The 25,760-nt window shown below is 39.2% G+C and overlaps 2 long non-coding RNA genes across 3 annotated transcripts; one reads left to right on the top strand and one right to left on the bottom strand.

Annotated features, from left to right (window-relative positions):
• The first annotated feature begins 202 nt into the window (after window positions 1–202).
• LOC135094170 (uncharacterized) lies at window positions 203–13,793 on the top strand. Its single transcript, XR_010263651.1, has 4 exons — window positions 203–543; window positions 2,739–2,893; window positions 9,385–9,528; window positions 9,856–13,793. It is a non-coding gene; the product is annotated as an uncharacterized LOC135094170 (long non-coding RNA).
• Window positions 10,427–23,398, bottom strand: LOC135094163 (uncharacterized). 2 transcript variants are annotated; one of them, XR_010263649.1, is made up of 6 exons: window positions 23,244–23,398; window positions 17,121–17,255; window positions 16,395–16,490; window positions 15,397–15,515; window positions 11,672–11,747; window positions 10,427–11,508 (listed from the first exon to the last, which is right to left on the bottom strand). It is a non-coding gene; the product is annotated as an uncharacterized LOC135094163 (long non-coding RNA). The 2 variants fall into 2 exon arrangements; XR_010263647.1 differs by having other exon boundaries at window positions 17,125–17,255.
• Window positions 23,399–25,760: the final 2,362 nt, after the last annotated feature.

Genomic DNA, 25,760 nt, shown 5'->3' with positions numbered 1-25,760 from the left:
AATGGTGAGTAAATACTAAGTGGCAATGTCCTCATGGATTAATGGGTCCTGGAGGGTAAGCACTACATTACACTATAGATATACACGAGAAAATAAAAGAGGTCAAAGATCACATTAATCAAAATAAGAATGGTAAGGAAAGGTATCAATATAAAGAACAGAAATATGACACTGGTGCGCTTGGCCCCCTTCATCTGTCTCTACTCTCCCAGCATGCTGAGCGGCGCCAGCTGACTGAGCTGAATTGACACTTGACTGCAAGGATTCTACTAATGTTCCCTGGTTGACTGCCACCGCGCTGTCAGTGCTAGGACTAACAAGAGACAGAGACGAATAGAGAAAGTGAGGCACATGAAAACATTTTTGGTCAAGTGCTGGCCAATAAGAAATAATTATCTAGATGAAGAGAAGCGATTCAAAATGCAACAGGTCCAAGGAAGTCATGGAGGTAAAGCTTCGGGCCACGCAGCACTTCAAGGCTTCCCCGGCACTGACCACCACTGGAAGTGTTACATAGCAGTGATGAGGGTCTGCACCACACCGGTAAGTCCTGGGTCACGTCTCCAGGCAGACAGGATAACGATGGCTCCCTCCCTCTTAGAGCAGTCTGATCTTTCTGCAGGCCGCCTGTGCGCTTGCTGAGCACACGTCTCTGGCAGAAATATCAACTTTTCAAATTTGCAGCTGAAAATCAATGTGTTTTAGTATGGCGGTGAGAATTTGCATCAATCTCTATTTCGGACCAAACTTTCCCTGATAGTTTTCAGTCTGCTTTGAATTAATCTGCGGTATGATTTTAGATTTACACCATCAAACTCTACAACATTGGGAATGTGATTTTTGCATACCTTACTGGATTTTAAGAAACTGAGTTTCCATGGGAAGTCCAGTTTTCAAAATAGACACGGGCACTTCCCCAAAATATTCCCTAGCCCTGATCCTGTAGGATAGGTTAGGTTAAATTAGATTAGTATCCCTGAAGAGGGTCGAGGAAGGCGCAACCCGACAGCTAGGTTAGGTTAGGTTAATATCCTTGGTGCGGGGCCAGGATAGCGCAACCCCCCCCCCCAGGTAGAGTGGGAGGATAGAGGGATTATGGTGTAAATCTTAAAATTTATTTAATCTGCATGTTGTTTTTTTCCCACAAATCATTATTTTTTATTTTTTACACCCCTTCCTGATCCCCAACCTGAAACTAAAGTTTTGCAATAAAAACGAAGGGGATTAATATAAAACAGACTGAAATCTACCAGAAAAAATAGTTTTGCCCTTACAAATATAGGTTCCAGCGCAGTAATACTCACTGGCAATGTTCCCCCAAGAGGACTGGCCAGTGCTTGCCTGTGGCTGCCAGCTGGCCGTCATGCACCACAACAAACCTAACATACTAACCTATCCTAACCAAACTAATCTGACCTAACTAAACTAACCAACTTGACCAGCCAAATCAAACTAACATAACCCAACCAACATAATGTAACCTAACTAAACTAATCTAATCTAACTAGCCTAACCTAACATAACCTAACTGGCAAGGCCAAGAAATGATGACGTCATTACCTTATCTATCTTTGTAAAATCTGGCAATGCACTGGAAATAATTAAACTAATTCATATATTTCAGATTGAACTTCATTTCTCTCCTTAGGATGAAATAAAATCCTGTGATTGGCTATTTTTTTTTTTTTTTTTTTTTTTTTTTTTTTTTTTTTTCTCCAGCAGCTGCATTCTTAAACAAAAGAACCAATCACTGTGACTAATTTCACGGTTGTGCAGCAGATGTGACGTATACATGCATGAGCGAATGCACCTTCACCAGGGAAGATTAGTGCCTGCCTATCCATCACATGTGTGGGTGTGTCACTTGCAAAAGTTGTCACAGGATCGAGTGAGCGTGCTTCCCAAAAAACAAATAAATCTTTAAAAAATTGCTGTCAGCATTATAAATGATTTGTGGTGGGTATATATAGGGATCAGATTACTAAGAATGAGAATCTGCCTGATGAGAAGGGTAAGAAAAGCCATGTTAGACTGTGAAAGAGTTAAAGAATTCTGAGAAATTAATAGAGCAATGACATGTTGAAGATCTTGATTCGTCAAATAATAGTAAATTAGACAAGTTTTTCATTCACCAGACAACACTTGGCAAGGAAGTGATACTTTTTCTGCATAAAGAACAATATGTTCCACTTGTTTGGATGCATGGATGCAGGTGACCCATGGACAACTGCTGTGAGGCTGGAGAGTATCTGCAACAAAACACAAACAAACTAGGTACTCACAGACCACTATCTAGGTACTTTGTCCTGTTTTAAATTGATGCTGTGAACTGACCTGCGTAAACAAGTAGATTATATACAAGTTGTAAAAGTTACTGAATGAAGTTTTAATGTGCATGTGAGAAAGAATATCTTGCTTTCTAGTACTGATTGACTGTGTGTGTGTGTGTGTGTGTGTGTGTGTTTGTTTGTTTGTTTGTTTGTTTGTTTGTCCCTATAGCCAAGTGTCAGGTTTATTGGTTTACAAAACTTTTGCCTAGTATTATGTTACCACAGTGAGGCACTATTGATTACGGGAATGGTGTAGTCTTCAAGGAAATGGGAAGATGCATGTGTTACCTCAAACTCAAGCCCTTTCTTTTGTTAGTATGTCTTATTTAATTTTTTTTTTTACAGGAAAATTGTCAATTGAAAATTGTTATATTTTATTTCTGTAGTAATTGTAGTCTATGTCATCAGATGAAGTGTGTGCCAGGCAGCCTACCAGACTTCAGTGAGTGCTGAGCCAGCTCCTCCATTTATGTGCAGTGGGTACTGAGTTCCTTCACTTCATCATGATGGGTGTAGAACTCTGGCAAGACTAAAGGATGTTATAGTATACATAAAACAGTGAGGTAAGACTATTTACTGTTGCTATCAGATACTTATTATTGCTGTCAGGTACTCATGTTCACTACTGCAGCAAGCATGTATTACTTTGTTATGTCAGCAGGGAATTTCCTTTATTCAGGTGTAAATGTTAGTCTTGAGTTATCACATTTACCCTCATGTTTAGTATCATTATGACATTACAATAGTATGTGAATGGTGTCTGTGTAACGGTGTTCACTGGTGAAAGACAGTATGACATCGTCAATGACCATAGTATTAATATCCCCCTTCCCCTTTCCTTCGCCATTTGCAATAGTATTAATCTCCCCCATCCTCGTGGGTGTGTTAAAATTGCAGCGACAGTGGCAGGAAGCGGTAGAAAGTGTTGACTCAACAAGGTGAGAGACAGGACACCTTTGCCTTTCCTTCATAATTTTTTTTTAAACATTGCGATTATCTGTTTTTATAGAGGAAAATGCATTTTTAATAGTGAAAATTTTAAAAAACATTACAGACATTGCTTAAAGGGGTTTGTTTGTAATGTTTCTGGAAACGTTGGTGTTCCCATATTGTAAACATACCCTGCAGCAGTGCAGCCTTCCCCTGCCAGGCCTGGTATGAGTTGCCAGAGAGAGAGAGAGAGAGAGAGAATCATATCAGACAGTTTTGTGCAGCTCCTCAAAGAACACACATGCACATGTGCACACACACTCTGCCCATAGAAGTGATCATCTCTTGCCTGCAGTGTGTGGGGCAAAGCGTGATTTTTTTAGGAAGGGCAGTGGCCAAGGGCAACAAGACTATAATAAAAAAAGGCCCACTGAAGTGACTGGGAAACATTAGACAATGGTATATATGAATGCATAAATCACCCAGCATGGCTTAAGTGGCAACTCAGACTGGCAGGCCCAGCCAGTCTTAGACCCCCATGAGTGATCTTCATGGTCATCAACACCTCTCTGAATTTTTCATTTAATATTTACCTGTAGATCATCAATTTTATGCATTATTTTACATTATATAATGTACTCGTATATTAGTGAAAATGTAAGTGAAGAATGTATTCTTTGTCTCACTTCTAAGAATTATTGGTTTGAAATGACTACCAACAATAATCTTGACCACTGTCATCATCCCTGGGCACAGGAAGGGGACGGGCCTGTTCTTACCTATTCCAGCCCTGTGAGTGAAGATGGGAACAGGATGGGGAAGGGGGATATTAATAATATGGCAGTCAGTATTCTTCAGTAATTTGTTCAAGCCACCATGTTTAGGGACTTTTCAATGCATCTTCTTTTCCACATTTGAATTGTTTCCAGAAGGGGGGATTGTGGACCAGGTCAGACTGGCTCTAGTGACAGAGGGAGTTGGCATCTCATGGTCATCACTTGTCACTTAACTGGCACTATGGGAAATATAAAATTGTTTCCATTAGTAATAATACTTGAGATGGCTTGTAGTGATGATAGTTTAAATATACCTGTAGTGCACCTACCTCAGAATTGTTCCCTTAAATTGCTAGCAGTTTTCAAAATGAGGAAAGTCAGACTCTCGATCACTTTTGCTAATAATAATTCTAATAGTTCATTTACCACTCTTTTCCCATCAGTGAGAAAGTATGGATGATAAGAGACGACACTGATGCTCTGCAATCTTCACCTTTTGCCAATGCCCAAGCAATGAAATGTAGTGCTGAAAAGAAAAAAAAGCTATTAATGCATGGCTTCAACATTCACCCATTGTAACAGTATATGTAGCAGTTCATCTCATTATGGGAACGGGCCATTGGATAAATTTTTCCTGCATCCCCGTCAATACAAGGCATGGCCACTCATTATACTCACCTCTTCTATATTGCAAACTGCTGCCTCATACCCTAATGTGATAAGATAGGGCATTCATCAGAGGAGAGCATCCCTGACTAGCATGTCACCATGCTGAGTGAGAGGTGTGTGGCATTATGGGTGGTGTGTGGCTGTACAAACAAGGAGGCAGGCAGGGCATTCATTGGTGATGGTGAATGTCGATTTAATTAACAGTTATTATTTTTAACATACAGTAAAATCCCTCTTATCCGGCATTCAAGTATCCGGCAGCTTCAAGTATCCGGCACATTTTTCCCCGAGCCTTAAAATCAATAAAAAATCAATGTGTACTCATAAAATCTATTAAAATTCCCGCGCGAGACATACTTTGTCCCTTCGCCACCAGAGCGCACTGCTTTGCGCCATCCGCAGCCCACTGCACTGTGTTTACTCAGTGACTCAGTCCCGCGTATGCACTGTTTATTGCCTGACGCCTTCATCATGCCTAAAGTTGTAGAAATGAGGAAGCGTGTTGTGCTTACACTTAAGCAGCTGATCAGATCAGCTGCTGATTAAGATCAGCTGATCTTTGTTATGGTAAGATGCGTGAGTGTAGGGTGGTGATTGTGGACATAATTTCACTTCTATTCAAGTATCCGGCAATATTCAAGTATCCAACATGTTGGCGGTCCCGTTGATGCCGGATAAGAGGGATTTTACTGTACTTGGTGGTGATTGCAGCTGATTCTGTGCAAGTGTGTGGCAAGGCATCACTCGAGTGCAACTGTCATCAGATTGGAAGAACACCAGTGATTGTACTTCATTGTGCAAGTAAAGATGATATGAGTGAGTGAGTAGTATTTAAGATAGGAGACTCTGTGGCAGGCAAGGTCTACGAGGGGATATTGTAAGTGCGAGCAGGATAGATAGAAACAGCTGAGGTGAAGGTCGAATAGTGGCTAAAAATGAAATAAAAGAGGGAAATAAAGGTAAACTTGTGATTTAAATTAAACCACAGTAACTTTGCAGGATGAAATGATTGTGGAATGTAATGGCTGGTGTTTTATACAGCTTTCCTAATAGAGTCTTACAGAGCACATGGAAGTGACTGGGTTCAGGTGTTAGAGGGGGAGTGCTTGATTAAGGTTAACATGGTTGTCTTATCTATATATAAGGCTCAAGGGTGTGGAGGCAACACAGATCAAGAAAACTAAATATTCCCAACAAAGGCCCAGATAATGTACAGGTTTTGAGATTCAGATGTATTTAGTGGTAGCTTAGGTACATGAAGCTACTTGAGTATGGAGGGAAGATGGAAGGTTATGGTGATAGTGAGAGAATAAGGTACTGTTTAGTAAAAAGATACTGAGGTGATTCAGTTAATGGAATAGTGTACCAGTATAGTGATAGAGAAGAGACAGATGAGCCTTCAGTACAGAGGAAAAAGTACAAAGCAGCAGCAGAGGCATAACTAGTGACTTGATAAAGGAAAACTAAATAGCTCTTCCCAGAATAATTTTTATCATTGATGCTGCAAAATGAGGCAAGGTTCTTTCAGCACTTTAAAAATGTGCTATAATATTTACTGTATGAGGTATATACTTATACGTGCTATATATTTGATGGCTTGTAAGACACATGGGCTCATAAGACGCACCAAGTTTTGGCAGACATTGAAATAAAAAGAAAGATAAATGAGCAGATTTAAGCTCAGAATATGAAGTGAAGGATTTCACCTGACATTGGAAGACTCGCATGCATTTAGATCATTATTAAATCCCAATATTTTGCATTTAAAAACTTTAATATTTGCTAATAGCCTACGTACCAAACCTGTTGTGATATGTAAACATGTACTTGGCATATGGCATCGGCAGCCACTGTGAGAGACTACAGGGGTAATAAAGTTTGTTCATAAGAATGTTAAAAGATAGGTGCAATTTTAATTGTATGAGAGTGTGTCTTACCTCAAGGAGTAACGGTATCACACTGTAAAGAACGCAGTGAAGCATGCCCGTGTCACCGGGTTTGGCGCGTAACCGACCATGTGTTTGTTTTGGCACATGCAGTGCGTGGTGCATGGTCACTTAGGCAAATTCTTCCTGACTGCTATCATTCTTTGCGAATTACCGATAAGTATGACCTATTATATATTGTTACCTTGAAAGAAAGAGTTGTTTTGTGGTGTAGTACCAATCATCACTTTGTTTACGTGTGCGAAGATGTCTGGGGTTTGATTTTAGAGCCTCTGTTGCCATAGACTTACCACCAACCACTGCCTCAGTGCTGAACCTTGGCCTCATAGGATGCAGGCTCATTTCCTGAGATTTTTTTTTTTTTTTTTTTTTTTTTTTTTTTTTTTTTTGAGGAAAGTTGCATCTTATGAGCCATCAAATACAGTAAGCACTATACATACAGATTATATATGCTTGCAATAAATGGGAACAGTTCATGTGTGCCAAAATGTCTCCTGCACATGTCTCTCTCTTTAGCACTTTAAGGCTGAGTGATAAGAGTTCACTGCTCTCGGGTGTCGAGTGTCAGTTTGTCAAACTCAAGACGTGGTCATCAGAATACCTGAGGGAAGTGCAACACCAAACATGAGCTAGTTTGTTTTCATTTAAAAGCTTGTCATTGGTCTGTTCCAGTGGTGTTTTTATTATTTGTTTATTTATTTATTTATTTATTTATTTATTTACTTGCATTTTTATTTATTTATTTTAAGAGCACACTCAGATACAGACATGATGCATAGAGTTCTTCCTCTTGAAAGGGGGAACCTAAATGTCAGCAACTGCATAGGACCTATAGCTTGTGTTACCCCTCCTACCCTGTCCCTCTTCACCCTGCCCCTCCCCGCCCTGCCCTGCCACACTCTGCCACCATGCTTCGACCCTGGGTTGCTGGACAGATGGCCAGGGATATTCTAAAGCATAGTGATCAAAATGTGGTTAATGGAATTTGCTAGTTTATGAAAGTCATTTATTATTGCATTTATGATTATGTGGATGTGTATGAGTTGTCAGAATGCAGGTTTAGTTACTGGATGGATTATATCCATGTGGCAGGTTTAGAGTAATTGTAAATGAAGATATTATATCACATATAATTTTCGTAGTTTTGTAATTCTAGGTGCAATTATTATTTTCTAAATAGAAAAAGTGCTACGGATTAACAGTGGCCTTAAAATCATGATCATTGATGACTGATAAAAGCAGTGAGCCAGAAAATTTGTCAAGGCTATATGCAATGAACATGGCCTTTTTTGCATCACAGTGAACTTTGTCCTTTGTGTGACTGCTGTTGATATTCAATGAGCTTTGTGAAGTGTCCTTTGTGTGACTGTTGTCAATATTCAGTGAGCTTTGTGGAGGATAGAAGTGTGGTGTCATGCATGTTTTCTTCTCTCTCTCTCTCTCTCTCTCTCTCTCTCTCTCTCTCTCTCTCTCTCTCTCTCTCTCTCTCTCTCTCTCTCTCTCTCTCTCTCTCTCTCTCTCTCTCTCTCTCTCTCTCTCTCTCTCCAAATACAGCCAAACCATGAATTGAAGAAAAGTCATCACTAGATCAAAACATTTGTGGTCTTTCTTCACCCCAGTTAAAAGTTGACATTTAGTAACATCCGTAAAGCTGTGCCTGGGATGCCATGGTAACTTTTGCAAACAAGTATTAATACAAATACATAGGAGCTGATGGGTGTGAGTGGCATCATTAAAGGAACTGTGTCAGTGAAACTCTCCCAGGCCACCAAATTGTGACACAGCAAACATACTCAGCTGAACATGTTGCAGTCCAGTCATGGAAATAATATATCCTACTTGTGCCTGCCCACGTCCCTAGTGCAGCTTGTAATGTAATCATAATAGAATATTTCTTATTGGTATTAACTGCAATCTGAATGAATGTTGCATTTATTTATGTGAACAGTTATTTGTTATAGTTTGCGTTATGTAGGTAATGAAGTGCGTGATCATTATTTGCCATTTAATGCTATGAAGAACCAAGATTCTGCATCATTTAATTGAGTGAAATTTGTCATCAAAGCAAATGATGGAGGCGGCATGAGGGAATGCATGGGAACGTGACAAACCATGGTAGTAAACACACCATGCACAGGATGAGGTGGCAGTATTGTGATCACATTTTTACCAGTGTGTTTATCCTGGTAGCACCAATCATTTATTTATAGAGACTGCATTGCCTCATCAACTGAACATATCTTGTGCCAGTGAATTAAAAAAATGAGGGAATCTGGTAAACAAAATATATTACTTAAGAGGGTATCAGGAGCCTGTTGATCGTGATACTCTAAAACTTACTGGACATTTTTTTTAGGTAATGAAGTGCTTTGTGTTGTGTAGATGCTACAAGTTAAGCATTTACAGAATATTAATTGTATAAAACATGTTTTCTTGCCAAGAAGTCACAATGAAAAAAATCTTTGTTGGCAAGCACAGCTTTTTATATTATTATTATTATTATTATTATATTAAGGTAAAACAGTTCATATTTGCTCTGTGTGCTCCTTCCTTGTTACAAAGATGCATTATAATTAACCCATCAAAGGAAACCTTTACATTTTAAGTCTGTTCAAATTGACAGAATTGTCCTTGATTTTTTGCATATTCTAAGGAGATTTAAATGTGTATCACAACTAGCAGAAGGGTATCCAATTAAGTTTTGTTACTGACCTACCTGCCTTTACTCTTCAGAACCTGTATCGAGGGCATGATGCTGGCCATGAGTGGGACCAAGAGCAGGAGATGCACGCCACACTCGCTGCATGGAGTGTGAGGAGGAGGAAGCATGGTGGTGTATTCTTAGGGGTATTTCAGTGTTCATGGAGGATGGATCAGGTACTCATGAAATACTGGGGTTTTATTGACCAGTTCTTTATATATATATATATATATATATAGAGAGAGAGAGAGAGAGAGAGAGAGAGAGAGAGAGAGAGAGAGAGAGAGAGAGTTTATATAAAATTGATTTCATGCCTGTTAAAATGAATGCAGGTGAGGATGGCAGTGGATTGGTGTGGTGCTGTAAGGGTGGGGGTGGTGTGTTTTTGTGTGTGCAGGGTGTGATATGCTGTGGTGTACAATCCTGCAATGCAGTGCTGTCTATGTAATAACATTTAATTTCTTCCATTATTACCATTTTTTATGTCAACCTTTATCTGGCAGATTTCATCATTGCAAGAAAATGAAGACCTTATTCCTCCAAGACTAATATACCTCCAAGAAGATATGTTCAGTGTGCCTGTGGTTGTAGCAGCAATAGTGTTGGTCAGTCATCATGTGAGAAGGGACAGTGTGCTAGAGGGAGTGAGGACAGGGGCTGTGTGTGCACTTTATGGCATTGGCGGGTGTGGTGGTGCGGGATGGCATTCAGTGGCAGCCAGGAAGAGAATGACTTTGTTTGGAATTGTTAATCATTTTGTTTGGAATTGTTAATCATTTAAGGTGTAGAAGTGAACTTTTTTCCTTTTATTTTTTTATTTTTTTATGATTTAATTTTTTTATTTGGTTTGGTGGTGGTGGCTCACATAAGCTTCATAACTAAATTGCTATTTAATTTCACTTCTGCACCTTTTAGATGGTTAAATGTAATATTCTGAACACGATTATTCTTTTCCTGGCTGCTGTTAAGTGTCACTGGAGCACCGCTTCACCTGCTGATCCCATGGAGAGGGCACCATGGAAATCCACTTGCTTATTCCATCCTACAACGTAGTTGGAAATGAAAAGAAATAGACATCTTTGTTTAGTGATTTATTGATAGTACAATAAAACCTCCATAAACTCAACTATATGTGGGGTGAGGTGGCTGACGGTTTATTCAATGTTCAGTTTTCTGCTGGTTTCTATGTTATGTGTAAACATGTACGTTTATTGTTATTTACTAGTACGTTTATTGTTATTTACTATTAGCACATTATTACAACATAAGCCAAAAGATTGATATTTACAACATTTCTTTATTAAATGTGCACAACACACTAGCTGGTCACTCAAGAGTTCATTTAACATTACACAACTACACACTTAACTGTACACAACATACTGGTCACATGAGAGAGCTAACATAACAAACAACATTATGCACTATACTACTAGTGTACTTCTGCTTGTCACTCGGAGTCTAAATCAAAGATGTTGGCTGGTTGCTCTGGTGTGATTGGGGATGGAGTGGAGGTGGCAGACTGGTTGAGGAGGTTGATAACGGTGTTCGAGTTATCCAATATTCGGCTTCAATTTCAGTTTAGGGAGGTTTTACTGTACTAGCACTTGCCAATCTCCTGTGCAATATCTCACTTAAGGAGGATTACAGTATCCTTCTCCATTCACCGCCATCCACTTTCTTTCTGCAAGAAGACTCTCCTCCCATACCTGTGCCTCTTCTTGCTGTGGTGCAGGTAAAATGAACACTTCTCAATGTGGGAGTCTTACAAACTACACTAGCAAATCTTGCTGAGTGAAGATGATGTCTCTAACTCTCCTACACTAGTGTGTATATAATTAATTAGCAGTACTTTCTTCCTTGCAAGAGTAACAACATCAAAACGTCTAGTTTAGCAGAGTCAGACTGTGTGGTGCTATGAAAGCACTATATCTGAGGAGAACCAAGAAAGTACTGCATTTTATTGTTTTGTGCCAAACACATTCAGAACACTGAAGTTGACACTACTGGTCAACTATTAGTTTATATAGTTTGGGACTCCCAAATTGATGGGTGTTTTTTACCTGTTATATGGCAGCCAGATAAGGTGTGGGAGGAGATGGATGTCTTCCACAAAGTTCCAGTTGGCTGTCACAAAGTCCAGTTAGGTGAAGTTTCTGAAAATATAATTTTTCTTAGTATTCTTATATAGTATTCCTATATATTTCACTATCCCCTTTTCTTTAGTATTCTTATTTATTTCTCTCCCCTCTCTCTCTTTCATAATTTGTTCGTCGTCTCAAGCACTGGGTGTTTTTATTAATAACCACACAAGCTTACAGTCAAAAGAGCTGGTTCGATTGACTGAGACAGCTGTTGGAGACTAGAATCAGCTGGCAGGCAGCCAGTTCCAAATCTAAATGGACAAAAAAAAGCAATTAGTAGATGAAAAAAATTGCTTTATGACTTACAACTTGAGTACTAAAAGTTACTCAGACTTTAGTGATATTGATATATCATAATGAAAATTTATCTATATGAGAGAGTGTCAGTAAATGTGAAGGTACTTTCATGAGAGGGATATCCAAATAGAGACAGTTGGAGACAACCTATAGTCTGTTCAGAGGATGAAGTCCATTCAAGGTGTGGCAGATTTTGTGACAGTGTAGAGGGAATGGAGAAAGCAGTTAGCTTTATTTGACACCTGTAGTGAATGGAAGTTAAAACTTGATTGTGATAAATAAAAATATAGTTGTGTTCAGCAGGGGAAGAATTCACCAAAATAATTATGATTTTGAATCTGGTTGTAGAGGATTACAATTAAAACCTCCCTAAACTAAACCCGAATAAGCCAAATATCAGAAAACCAGAGTGTCCTCGTGGCAACTTGTGTGGCAAGCTAAAGTACACTAATAGTACACTGCATAATGGTTAGCTCTTATGTTACCAGTGTGTTGTGTACAGTTAAGTGAGCTCTTAAGTGAACACTAAGTGTGTAGTTTTGTAATGTTAAGTGAACTCTTTAAGTGACCAGTTAGTGAGCTGTGTACAGTGTGTAATAACAAAACATGCTGTAAATATCTATCTTGGGGCTTATAATGTGCTAACAAATATGCTGCAAATACCATTAACAATAAATGTACATGTTTATGTACACAGAAGCTGGCCAAAAATGTATATTGTCGGATAAACCAAACTTTTGGATAAGTCATCAGCCACCTCACCTCATATAGTTTGGTTTATGAAGGTTTTACTGTATTTAATTACAATGGCAGGTTTTGCAAAAGACAGCTGAATGTCAAAAGAACAAGCAGCAAGGGCTCTTTATTCTATGGTAGGAAAATGTAGAAAGTTTGACCTACTAGTTGATATGCAAAATGAATTGTTTAATGCCATGGTGCTGCCAGTAATGACTTATGCTTGTGAAATATGGGAACATTATATATTGTAAGAGAGACAGAGCTGTTACATATAAAGTTTTTGAGAAATTGTGTATTCATAGAAATACTTGCAATGACATGGTTTATGGGGAACTTGGTGTATTTCCACTTAACATTTATATTAAGTGTAAAATGATAGGATATTGTGTTAGAATGATTTCTGGCATAGATGCTAAATTGTGTTTTGTAATGTATCCGTGTTTGTTGTATCTAGACAGGTTAGGGAGCTATACTTTGCATTGGTTAGCATCTATCAAAAACATCCTTAATGAGTGTGGAATGTCATGGTTATGGTTGTTGCAAGATGTTCCTAATGTAACATGGGTTAAGAAAGCTGTGAGTTGATAATAAGGGATCAGTGGGTAGCAACCTGGCAGAGCAACTTAGTGACAAAAATCTTATGTATAGACTATAAGATATTTAAATCAAATTTGGCATGAAGGCTATTGTAAAGTTTAACAAGACCAGTTGCATTTGGTTAACAAAATTTAGAGCTCTTAATAATAAGTTGCCTGTTAATGTTGGTAGGTGCCATGGTGAGAGCAGAGAAGAGCCTATTTGTAATAAGTATGATGTTGGAGCTGTAGGGGATGAGTATCATGTTCTTTTTGCTTGCACTAATGGGAATATTGTGAAGTTATAGGGTTTTGTATATACCAGTTTACTTTACAAGAAGGCCAACATACTTTAAATATGTTTTGTCAGTGCAAAGTACAAATATCAGGTTCTTCAAGATGTTTCATTGTTTTGAGGTCCGTTTTATGTATGTTCAGATGAGTTATTTGTTCACCAAACTGCTTGTTACAAGTTTTTTGCCGTTTGATCCTTGTATACAGCTACTACCTAGATTACTATAACAATTTAACTATCATCTGTGGTGTGTTTCTTATTTTTGTTGTTTTGATGTTAGTTTACTTGGACAGCTAAACTATCATCAGTAGTGTGTTATTTGGATAATCACTGTTATTTAAATACTTATTATACAAGTCTGAGCTATACAATAAATTCAGTTCAGATCACACACACACACAGTCTTGAATCTCACTTTATATGAGTTCCTTAAAGACTGGGTGATATTCTCTTCCATATAACTGGCCAACACCACCAAGCAAGGAGATGGAATGTGAACCAACACAAAAGAAAAGGAATGGAAAGAAAGGAAAGTGAAGAGGAGAGAAAGGAGAAGGAAGGAACAGACAAGAAAGGCAGGTGGGAAACAAGAGACTCAGATGATGTAAAATAAAACAGTTGAAATAAAAGGAGAAAGGCTGGGACAGGGAAGAGAAATGGGAAGGAAAGACCTTGACAAAGAGCGCGTGTTCATGGCAGCAAGACACCTGTCCACCATTGTCCCCCAAAGATGGAGCAGCGAGCACTCCCAGGCACAGTGGATGTGTGTGGGGAAATCTAGTGGACAAGGCAAAAGCACCTGAGAGGTTATAGTCACTCTATGCACATGGCGTGCTAGGACCACATGTGAGGGTGACACTAAGGCTGTTTTTATACCAAGCAAATTGATTCGGCTTAGTTTATAGGGAAACACTTGACTTGAGTAATTTTGAGTTGGTATTTTTCCCACAGTCAAATTGTCAGAATTAATAGGCAGTAGTGTGTAGGCTGCCTTTGATGAGTATGAATGTAGGTGCTCTCAATGAAATAACAGTGTCGCTGCAGTTGAGGCAGCATAGTTGTAGGCATCAAGCAAGAGTATGGGTGCATGAATTTAATACTTTGTAGGAGACCTGAATTTGGGAGCTTTAATTGACATTCCCACATTTGGTAAACAATCCAGAGATTTTTATTTTTTATTTTTCTTTAAAATGAACACAACAATTTAAGATGCATATTGACTTGACTGGATTCCATTCTGCTCTCAGTGCACAGAATCACAAGGATCATATGTGAGACTTTTCTCTGGTACTCAGCTGATCAGGTCATCTGAAAATATGATGCTCACTTCTTGGCAGAATGGTCGTGACCAATGAAAAAAATGTGCTCACCCGAATCATGACTGAATTGACATGAATCAGCATGATTTGAATTGACTCGATTCACTTGGTGTATATGGTAACATTTAAATTAGTGTGGCCGAATCAAGACTAATCATGAATCATGTTGATTCTTCACGAATTGAATCAATTCGATTCGTGTGGTGTAAATGCAGCCTTACAGTGAAGGTGAGGATGAGAGGTGAGACCGTGAGTGAAGTGGGCACTGCATGCTTAATTAAGGCTTGGTAAGATAATGGGGAAGGGAAAGAGTGAAATTGCGTGTAGTGAGTGAAGGGGAAGGGAAAGGTGAAATGTGTTGCTGGGACGAAAAGGGTAGGTGAAGGGAAGAGAACAATGAAAAGAAAGGGAAGAAAGGAGGGATGCTAAAGAAACAGATGAATGGTAGAAGGTAACAAATGCAAGTCGCGATCCGGATGAAAGCAAGTGTGTCACGGCGTCACGCTTAACTTTCAGGTGAAGGGGGAGTCGCGGGGGGGGGATTGAGACGCAAAGGTAAGATGTGAGGAATGGTTCCTGGTACTCGCGCACACACAACTTTGACAAATACAGTGGTTACCGATGAGGCAGATGAGAATGTGTTGGACAAAAAAGCAGCAATACATGGTCTCCTTACCTGCATGTTATGACCACCTCACACTCTCGTCCTCTCCCGGAGTCTTTACAATTGTCCTTTCACGCCACGACTGTTGAGTCTTAATGGTCCAGCCTGCACATCAATACGGCTCGTTTTTTCTGCAGAATGAAGTGTGATATTCAGTTGGTTAAGAAAGTATAGGGTGTACTTTTCTTTCATGGTAATTATGGAACAACAGGCGGCGTGATCTTCAATTTCCAAGCAGATAACAAAATATTGAAAAGCTGATGTATATTTTCACACCATAGAAAACATATCGGGGATGTTCGTATATCTGATAAACCTTTTAATAAATGAAAATTCGAGGAATGAACGAGCGAGGGGTGAGGGATACAGAACCCGGGTGAACAGATGACCGCGGAAACTGTAATGTAAAACTGTGGTAAGATGCGAAAGTTTTACTATATTGTTCCCGATGAAATTAATCACAGAAACCTAGTAATAAATCAGCACACACACACACAACAGTGAATCACCTCGCCGGACAGTTAGTCTCGTGACGTCACATTCCCTGCTGCCACGTGGACTCTTACTGACCATTAAACCTAATATCCTGGTTATCTGTAATGCCGTATGAATTTGAGCTATACATGGATTTAAATCAAAGTATGTATTGACTTTTGCGAGCCTAGGGACCAACAAACTACTGAGGTATTGTAGTAGTAGTTCCCATTCCGAATGACTCGTTTTCATCGGTTCTAATTGCCATTTACGCGTCTCCTTTTTTAATCTCTTGTAGGTGAACTATGATTCAGACGACAATTATCTACACAACTGAGAAGCTCATCTCACATACTGCCACACAAATGATCCCTACAGCAAATGTGGACTAACTTTCCTCCACATGCATGAATAACCACCTATTTTGAAAACTGGTCGAACATATCACCCCCCTTTCTTCCACACAGAGTCCAGAGGTACTCCTCACTTAAATCACCAACCACGCCATGCTCAACATGTATATATAAATCACAAACCTGTAAGAAAATGCCGAGGAACCACAAGCCAGGAACCACGAGCGCACAGCTGCTCGTCCGCTGCTCTCCCTTCCACGGCCTCGTCTGTCGGCTTTCCTGTGTATCGTGGTTTTGCTTGTTTCGAACACTGCTTCGAACTCAGCTTCAAGCCATCTAACTAACTACCACTCAGCTATTTATTTGTTTAACGTCAAGCATTTAGTTAGAGACGATAAACTTTTTTTTTTTTAATCCTTGATGGGCATACGATGAACTATTTCTTTTATGTCAGAGAGCCATTGGCAAAGAGAGAGAGAGAGAGAGAGAGAGAGAGAGAGAGAGAGAGAGAGAGAGAGAGAGAGAGAGAGAGAGAGAGAGAGAGAGCCCACTTGAGTGCCAGTTCCCAAAGAATTAGGAACTAAAATGCACTAATGCTTTCAACAACCAACATGGATGAGTAATAAGAGAAATAATGCAAGATGTGTCCACGCATGATGTGTTAAGAGTGAATGGTTAAGAAATATAAATGCCTACAAAAGGATTGCTTAATTTAGTAAAGGCGAAAATTAACACGTCAATCTCACCAGCACAAGATGGTTTAGGAGCTTTTACGAAATAGCTGACGGTGATTAATCATGCAGATATTCCTCGTAAAGCAGAATACCCGAGAAAAGGTGTTTGCATGTATGAATCCACACTCACGAGCATCCTCTAACATTCTCTAACATAGCAAAAGATAATACAGACCTACCGTTGTTCTCGGCAGCTTCCAGTCTGAGAACCTTTCCTCGCAGCAAGCAGTGACAGGTTAGATTGTTGGTAATGAGGTGGTAGTGGTCTTGTTCACACGTCAGATCGTTACACTTCTGGACTATCACACATCTGAAAGCACATTAAACAATCTGACGTGCATGGCGGGTGATAAGGATTATATACAAGGCTACTAACACAGTGCTTAGAAAGGTTTTTATGATGTTCTTCACAACAAAATACACATTAGTAAAGAACCAGTGAACCACCACGGCACACGTTACCACTTGTTCCAGGACCAATTAAGGATAACACCCATCACTATTATTTATTACATGAATAGTACGTGACATTGATGCATATGTAGAGCTTGAGAACATCAGAAAATAAGGAAAGCTGCAAGAAGTCGTCAGGTTTACACGTGGCAGTCTCTTAAAGTACTACCAACTACTTATTAATACTTATTACATGAACAGGAGAGAGAGAGAGAGAGAGAGAGAGAGAGAGAGAGAGAGAGAGAGAGAGAGAGAGAGAGAGAGAGAGAGAGAGAGAGAGAGAGAGAGAATTTAAAAACGAAAAAAATAAATAAGGAGAAAAAAACGAGTGAAGGGAAGCAAAAAAGAAATAACGGTAAGGAAAGGATGCGACATAATAGAAGGCATGGACGGGAAGAAAAAGGAAGAAAGGTAGGAAAGGAGAAAATAAGAAACAAGTCTAGGGAAGACAAAAACAGAATCAATAATGAAATCCTCAATATCAAGTACATATATGGATTACGGCAGACAAAGGATAGGAAGCCAAAAGTGCAGTTGGAGAATCGATGAATATATGGCTTTCATTAGCACTCTTTCCTTAAGCCACAGGGAGGACAAGTTAGGTCTCCACTGTTAATTTTCCGACTGATGGTGGAGAATCATTGGTAATCTATCACTAGAATCATGTAAACACCCTTGGAAAAAAAAAAAAAAAAAACTATTAGCTTTTACTAGAACCTGTGGAAAGCTGTCGAGATTAGATATCAAAACGTTTGAAAATACGCTTCTTTGACTTGAGATAAATCATCAACTGCTTGGCTCTGTACATCACAAGCGTCACCCGCTGACTTCGTTTCACCCAAATAACGCATTCCGTATCACCCTTGGCCTGACTCGAGATACCTCTTAACTTTCACTCATTTGGCGCCTCACCACAACAACAAGCAGAAATTCAAGGGTATATACCATGAAGGGCCTTTATAAACACTTGTGGTTAACAGTTTCCAAACACGCAGTTCAGGGTCAGATCGAAAGAAAGAGGCTTGAGCGGTTGTTGTGCGAGAGTGTTGGATGTTATTGTCTTTCATTAGTGTGTCAATAAGATACTCGATACTAATGTTTACTTCCTCTTCAAGTTCCTTCTTTCCCCCCTCCACTTCCCACTTCCTTCCTTTCCCTTCGCGCCCCAGTGCCGGACACTATCTGCCTCCGCTAACAATACGCCCCCTGCTGCTTCCCTAATAGCCTGACGGGAGTAATTCACTCGCCTGTTTGGCCCTACAGCAGACATGTCTCCATGCTGCCCTCTCCTTTCTTCGGTCTACTAACAGCACCACTTATTTGTTCAGGTCAGGTCAGGTCAGGTCAGGTCACAGCGGTTAAAATCAATGTTGGAATGACACACACACACACACACACACACACACACACACACACACACACACACACACACACACAAGGAAGAATGGAGACAGGATCACAAGAGTGTAGCTCAGGCCCTGCATATTACAACTGCATAAATACAACTTTAAGTAAACACACACACACACACACACACACACACACACACACACACAAACTCCGATTTAATTTCCTTAGGATGAAAAAAAATGAAACAATACAAAATACTCATGTTGAAGAGGAGGAAAGATAAAAGATATTAGAAAAAAAAAAAGTGGGGGAAAGTGAAAGTTAACAATGCACAAACAAACAATTAAATACGTAATTACATTGAGTTTGTTGTCATGAGCACGATACCAAAGGAGATGAAAAGATTATACTGTCGGTCGTTTAAGAGATTAGAAATACTTTTTTTTTATCAACCTGATTTGTTGGTGTAATAAACATCCTTGGAACTATTATGAGAACTATTATGACAACCATTAATCTTGTCCAGCTCTTGTTTAAAATAATGTTAATTGTGAGTAAAAAATGAGGCCCCTCAGATTTATTACAGTATAATTATACGCATAATATTTAGGCTGTAGCGATGCAGTTTGCCCAGCCCCCCTCCCCCACCCCCCAAACCCCGCCATAAATTGCACCGAAAACTATTACAGAATATAAAAAAAGGTTATCACGTGCCTCATCATGCTGTCCCAAGATTAAAATTTGCAGCTAATGGACTGGTCTCCGCACCCTGTAATCAAGGGCAATTAGGCCGGCAGGGAGCGGCGGTGGCGGGATAGGGAAGGGAAGGGAAGGGAAGGGAAGCGAAGGGAAGGAAAGCGAAGGAAACGGAAGGAAAAGAAAGAGAAGGGAAGGAAAGGGAAGAAAGGGGAGTGGAAGGGAAGGGAAGGAAAGGGAAGAAAAGGGAATGGAAGGAAAGGGAAGGGATGGGAAGATAAGGGAAGGGAAAAAGAAAGGAACAGAATGGAAGAAAAGGAAGAGGAAAGGAAAGGAATGTAACGAAAGAGAAGGGAAGGGAAAGGGAGGGAAGGATACAGGATGGTGGAGAGACACACTGGTAATAGCTGAGATTTAGACTCGCTTCACACAGCCGCTATTTTTTTTCCCTCCCTTTTATTCATACGGCAAAACTAATGAAATCAATAAACTCTAATTACGAGTAGACCGTTCACACAGTGCCCGCGCGACCGTATTCCCGAGCGGCAGAGATTCATTCGCTCGTCGCATGCACCAGTAACCTGGGAACGCGTGCAGTCTAGAGCACTATGGACCTCTATAAAGCACTGCAAACGGACGATTTCTTCTCTGTGCGGCATCCGTACCTCACCTAAGGCACGGACAGTGTTGTTATCCTTGGTGTTACTTATCTGTGCGTCATGTTGCAGGTGAACCTTACGAAAAACAAAAATAGATAAAAAGTAATGGATCTCGTGTGAAGCGAACCTATAACCCTCCTCGCACCTATTAGCACCTTGTCTCCCCACCACTGTCTACCCTCCCCTTCTCTGGTAAAGGATGGCAAGAAAACATCGTTAACCTACAATCTCTTTCTCTCTCTCTCTGACACACCTAAGTATTTTAATATTCCTGTTTCTCCTATTCCTTTGTTTTCTTTATCCCTGTCCACATATATGTTCTCACTAAAATCACTTTTCGTTGTTTAATAATGATGAATTTGGTGGAGCGGCGCAGGTCAGTGGTGCTGGTGGAGTTGGGTGGATCGCGCTTGTTAATGATACAACGCCAACCCCCACTTCCACTCTCATTCCTATTCCACCTCCATCTTTACTCTCCCCTCACCTCCATCCTTAGTCCCGTCTTCATTCCCACTCCCATTCCACTTTTATTGACGTCCAACATTCACTCCCCTTCCACGCCCAACTTCTATTTTCATTTCCACTCCCTTTCCACCTTCATTCCCCACTCCCTATCCTTATCTCCACCTTTATAGCTGTTTCACTCCCACTTTCATTCCTATTACACTTCTAACCGTCATTTTCATTCCTAAATCAGCTCCATCCCTATTTCTACCCTACCATTATTCTCACTCTCATCTCCACCTTCATTTCTGTTCCATCTTGCTCCCGGCCATCCTCATCCTCGTTCCGCCTCTCCCCTGCTCCCCTTACTCCGCTTCTCGCCTCGGTATAAATCCTGGACGCGGCGCCAAATGGAAGTGTTCGGGGGTGTAAATCCCAGCTAACATGACCACTTAATCCCTTATGGCCTGGAGACTCGAATGGGGAGCAACGCCGCCTTGTGTGTACCCACTCTTGTGCTCTCTACTATCTGCCAGTCTCTCTCCCTCCCTCCGACTTTCGATTTAGAATAAAGTGAAAAGAAGTTAAATGAAAGGCCATCACAGGGAATGTAGCCTACACACACACACACCCACACACACACACACACACACACACACACACACACACAGAGAGAGAGAGAGAGAGAGAGAGAGAGAGAGAGAGAGAGAGAGAGAGAGAGAGAGAGAGAGAGAGAGAGAGAGAGAGAGAGAGAGAGAGAAAGAGACTATCTTATCCTCACACACACACACACACACACACACACACACACACACACACACACACACACACACACACACACACACACACGTCTTCCTCGGTATTTTTCCCGCTGCTTTTCGTTTCTTCCTTTTGTTTAAATTTCTTTCCTAGTTCTCTCGAGTTTTCCACTATGATCTTTTCCTGTTGTTTTTTTAATTTTTTTATTATATTTCCCAGCTATCTTTTCATGAAATTTAAAGTATATATAATAATCTGGGTTTCCTGAAGGAGCGAGAAGACAGGAGGAAACTCACTGCATTGTCACTTCTGAAAAAAAAAAAAGATAAGAAAAAGTATAAAATGGATGCGAGTTAAAAGTATCCTCTGCCCGCTTCAGTGTGCCAAGTGACCTGTGTTGCTGCCCTTTGAAATAGAGCAATTGTTTGTCTTTTCCAAGCAGTTACGTGTGTAATTATTTTACCTATGAAAATTACGTTGTTTCAACCACCACCACCACCACCACTACTGACAACAAATAAAAACGATATGATGATAATGATGACAATAATGCTAATAATAATAATAATAATAATAATAATAATAATAATAATAATAATAATAATAATAATAATAATAATAATAATAACTATAACAACAACAACAACAACAGCAACAGACAAACAACACACACACACACACACACACACACACACACACTCTCTCTCTCTCTCTCTCTCTCTCTCTCTCTCTCTCTCTCTCTCTCTCTCTCTCTCTCTCTCTCTCTCTCTCTCTCATTTGAAAATATGCTGAAACATGATAGTTATGGTCGAAATATTTATTTCTACTCATTTACAGACTACAAATTTATGTGATAGAATATAATAGCAAAAAAAAAAATATATATATATATATATATATATATATATATATATATATATATATATATATACAATTGTAATTGGTAAACTAAAAACTTAGGTCTCTATTTTCATCCTTTCAAACTTCCTTTCTTCTTCTCCATTCATTCTGTCTCTTACTTGTAGAGCAAAAGAGGATTTTACGGGGATAGACAGAGGGAAGAGGGAGAGAGGTTTAAAAATACGGGTCTCTGCCAGTAATTATATTGTTAATGCTTGAGTCATTACGGAGCTTTAAAAGATTAGAACAAATTTATGGATGGTGATGATAAATGGAAATAGATAGATAGGTTTCATTCAGTGACTGATGGCTTCTTGTAGCTTCCCTTATTTTTTCATGTTTTTTGTGTAGTTGGAACTTCAATAGCAGCATTACTAGCACTGTTATTATTACTCCTTATACTACTACTACTACTACTACTACTACTACTACTACTACTACTACTACTACTACTACTACTATTACTATCACTACTATTACTACTATCACTACTACTACTCCTAATAATAACAATAATAATAATATAATAAATAAAATAATAATAATAATGATAATAATAATAATAATAATAATAATAATAATAATAATAATAATAATAATAATAATAATAATACAAAACATACAAAAAAAGCAACAAGATCATCATCATTAACAACAACGGCTACTATGACAACAACAGCTACTACATCTAGTACCACTATCAATACTGCTACTGTCATCACCACCACCACCATCAATCATCACATTCTCATCACAAGCAATCATTTTCACCATCACTGCTACCACCGCTATCTCTGCTGCTTTGAGAGAGAGAAGGCAGTAGTAGTAGTAGTAGTAGTAGTAGTAGTAGTAGTAGTAGTAGTAGTAGTAGTAGTAAGAAGAAGAAGAAGAAGAAGAAGAGAAGAAGAAGAAGAAGAAAATGAGAATATGATGAAGAAAATGATGGAAAAAAAAAAAAACAGAACTGGAAAAAAAAATAAGAGGAAGAGGAAGAGGAAAGGTATTCCCATCACATCTTCGCCCTTTGTCAAACTCACCGCGCCTGTTGTTCGGTCTTCTATCTCCCGACGAGGCCGAGGCTTTCTTTGCCCCTTGTGGACGCCTCGCACGTATCCTGAGGACCTGCAGGGGACGTCAGGCGAACACCGCACGAGGATTATCCCAGAAATCGGCTTCTCCTGACCAGCGAAGAATTTATTGCCCGCGGCCGCCTTAGTGACAAATCTTACCCCCTTCGTGTTTGGAAAGGAAAGGGTTACAAGTTCGTTTCTTTCTCCTTCGTTTTGGTTCAATAGATATATTTCTCCCAGAGTTATGTCGTGTCATTATTGCCGATTTTCAAGTTGCGTTCCAAGTTTTCCTTCTGCCTCTGTTCTTTATTGGTCTCATTCTCTGACAAATTGTTGAAATGTTGTGTTGAGGGATTATTGGAGAGAGAGAGAGAGAGAGAGAGAGAGAGAGAGAGTGAGAGAGACGAGGAGAGAGAGAGAGAGAGAGAGAGAGCGTTTGTGTGAAGTAATTTTCACAACCATAGTAAGAGTAAATATCTGATATGATTATTTTTTCAATGGCAAGATTTGCATTTTTCCCAAAAGTACAAAATGGAGGGGTGGAAAGCGTACATAAAAGTAAAAGACAGGAAGTCAACCCGTCAGTAAAAATAAAACCCTATTGACAAATCTAAAAAAATATCTCCTTTAAAAATGCATTTTCTTTCTTCCTACAAACAACTGACTTTTCTAATTCTTCACGTTCACCACAAAATCACTGTAGTATTCATGAAGAACAAAAAAAAAAAAAAAAAAAAAAAAAAATGATATTCTGCTTTAGCGCTCCACTGCTCCCAGCCATCTTCCTTTCTTTCCGTCTCTCCCTCACTCCCCTCACTGACCCTCACGTGGGGAGTGCAAAAGGGTTTGTATGAAAATTCATTGGAACAAAATGCTAAGCATGATGGATTCTCTCTCCCTCTCTCTCTCTCTCTCTCTCTCTCTCTCTCTCTCTCTCTCACTCTCTCTCTCTCTCTCTCTCTCTCTCTAGGTTGTGTTTATTTGTTCAGCCTCCTCAGCTGAGCTTACACACACACACACACACACACACACACACACACACACACACAACACACACGAGAAGAGAGAGAGAGAGAGAGAGAGAGAGAGAGAGAGAGAGAGAGAGAGAGAGAGAGAAGAGAGAGAGAGAGAGAGAGAGAGTAGAGAGAGAGAGAGGAGAAGAGAGAGAGAGAGAGAGAGAGAATCATTTTATGGCATCTAACATGATAAAACAACAACAAGAACAACAACAACAACAACAACAACAACAACAACTACTACTACTACTACTACTACTACTACTTACTACTACTACTACTACTACTACGACTACTGATTAAAGTAATGAAAATGAATGACAGTGATAAGAATAATAACACTGCTACTAACTACTACTACTACTACTACTACTACTACTACTACTACTACTACTACTACTAATAATAATAATAATAATAATAATAATAAATAATAATGATAACATTATCATCAACAACAACAACGGCACTATAATAATAATAATAATAATAATAATAATAATAATAATAATAATAATAATAAATAATAATAGTGATAATAATAATAATAACGAAGAAGGAAAACAAAAAAAAGTACGAGTGATCAGTTAATTTCTCAGTAAACTTGTGGAATGGCCCAGTTAAGGGACGGATGTGGGTCCGGCAAAGGTTAAGAGGCGCTGTGTCATGAATCAGGCGGCGGAGTGTTAATAATATAGTGGGGAGAGGACATATTAAGTTGCGTTAACGTTATCAATACCTTGTCGACGGCAGTGTATATACAGAAAATGAAGCAAACAAATGATAATAAGTAAATAGAATAAAATAAGATAAAATAAATAAATAAAACAAATAGATTAACTAACTAAATAAATGACTAACTAAATATATAAACAAACGAATGAAAACTTTAAATAACAACCGGCAGCATTGCAAAGGCACACCAGTTAAACATTACAATTCGACTGAAAATGGAAAAAAAACAAAACAAAACAGGAAATTCACTCGAAAAAAGACAATAATTTAGAACGAAGGCAGGTAAACAAACAACAAATCTGTCTAGCCTCAGGTAGGTTAGCATATCGGAAAACCCTTTAACGGGGAAACACAGACGAGGAGTGGTGGAAGAAGAAGAAACAGAAGAAGAAGAAGAAGAAGAAGAAGAAGAAGAAGAAGAAGAAGAAGAAGGAGAAGAAAGGAGAGGCGTGGTACAAAAGGATTTATGTCTCAGAACAGGATATTGCGTAGAGAGGGACTGAAGTAAGAAAGAAGAAAATTAAATCAGGTGGTGACGTAAGAACAAGGATAGATAGAGTTGACTTAAAACCTGCAATGAAAGTAACAGATCAATAAGACACTATCAAAAGAACAACAAATAAAGGAAACATTGAAGATTTATATGTAACCTCTTTGTACTAATCATTTGGGAAGACTAGAGGGTAAACAAGACAATACATCTAATACATCTTCTCAGCTAGTACAGAGGTCC

The sequence above is a fragment of the Scylla paramamosain genome, chromosome 3 (assembly GCF_035594125.1).
Source record: "Scylla paramamosain isolate STU-SP2022 chromosome 3, ASM3559412v1, whole genome shotgun sequence".
Taxonomy (NCBI): domain Eukaryota; kingdom Metazoa; phylum Arthropoda; class Malacostraca; order Decapoda; family Portunidae; genus Scylla; species Scylla paramamosain.
This window is presented reverse-complemented; position numbering and strand designations above follow the sequence as displayed.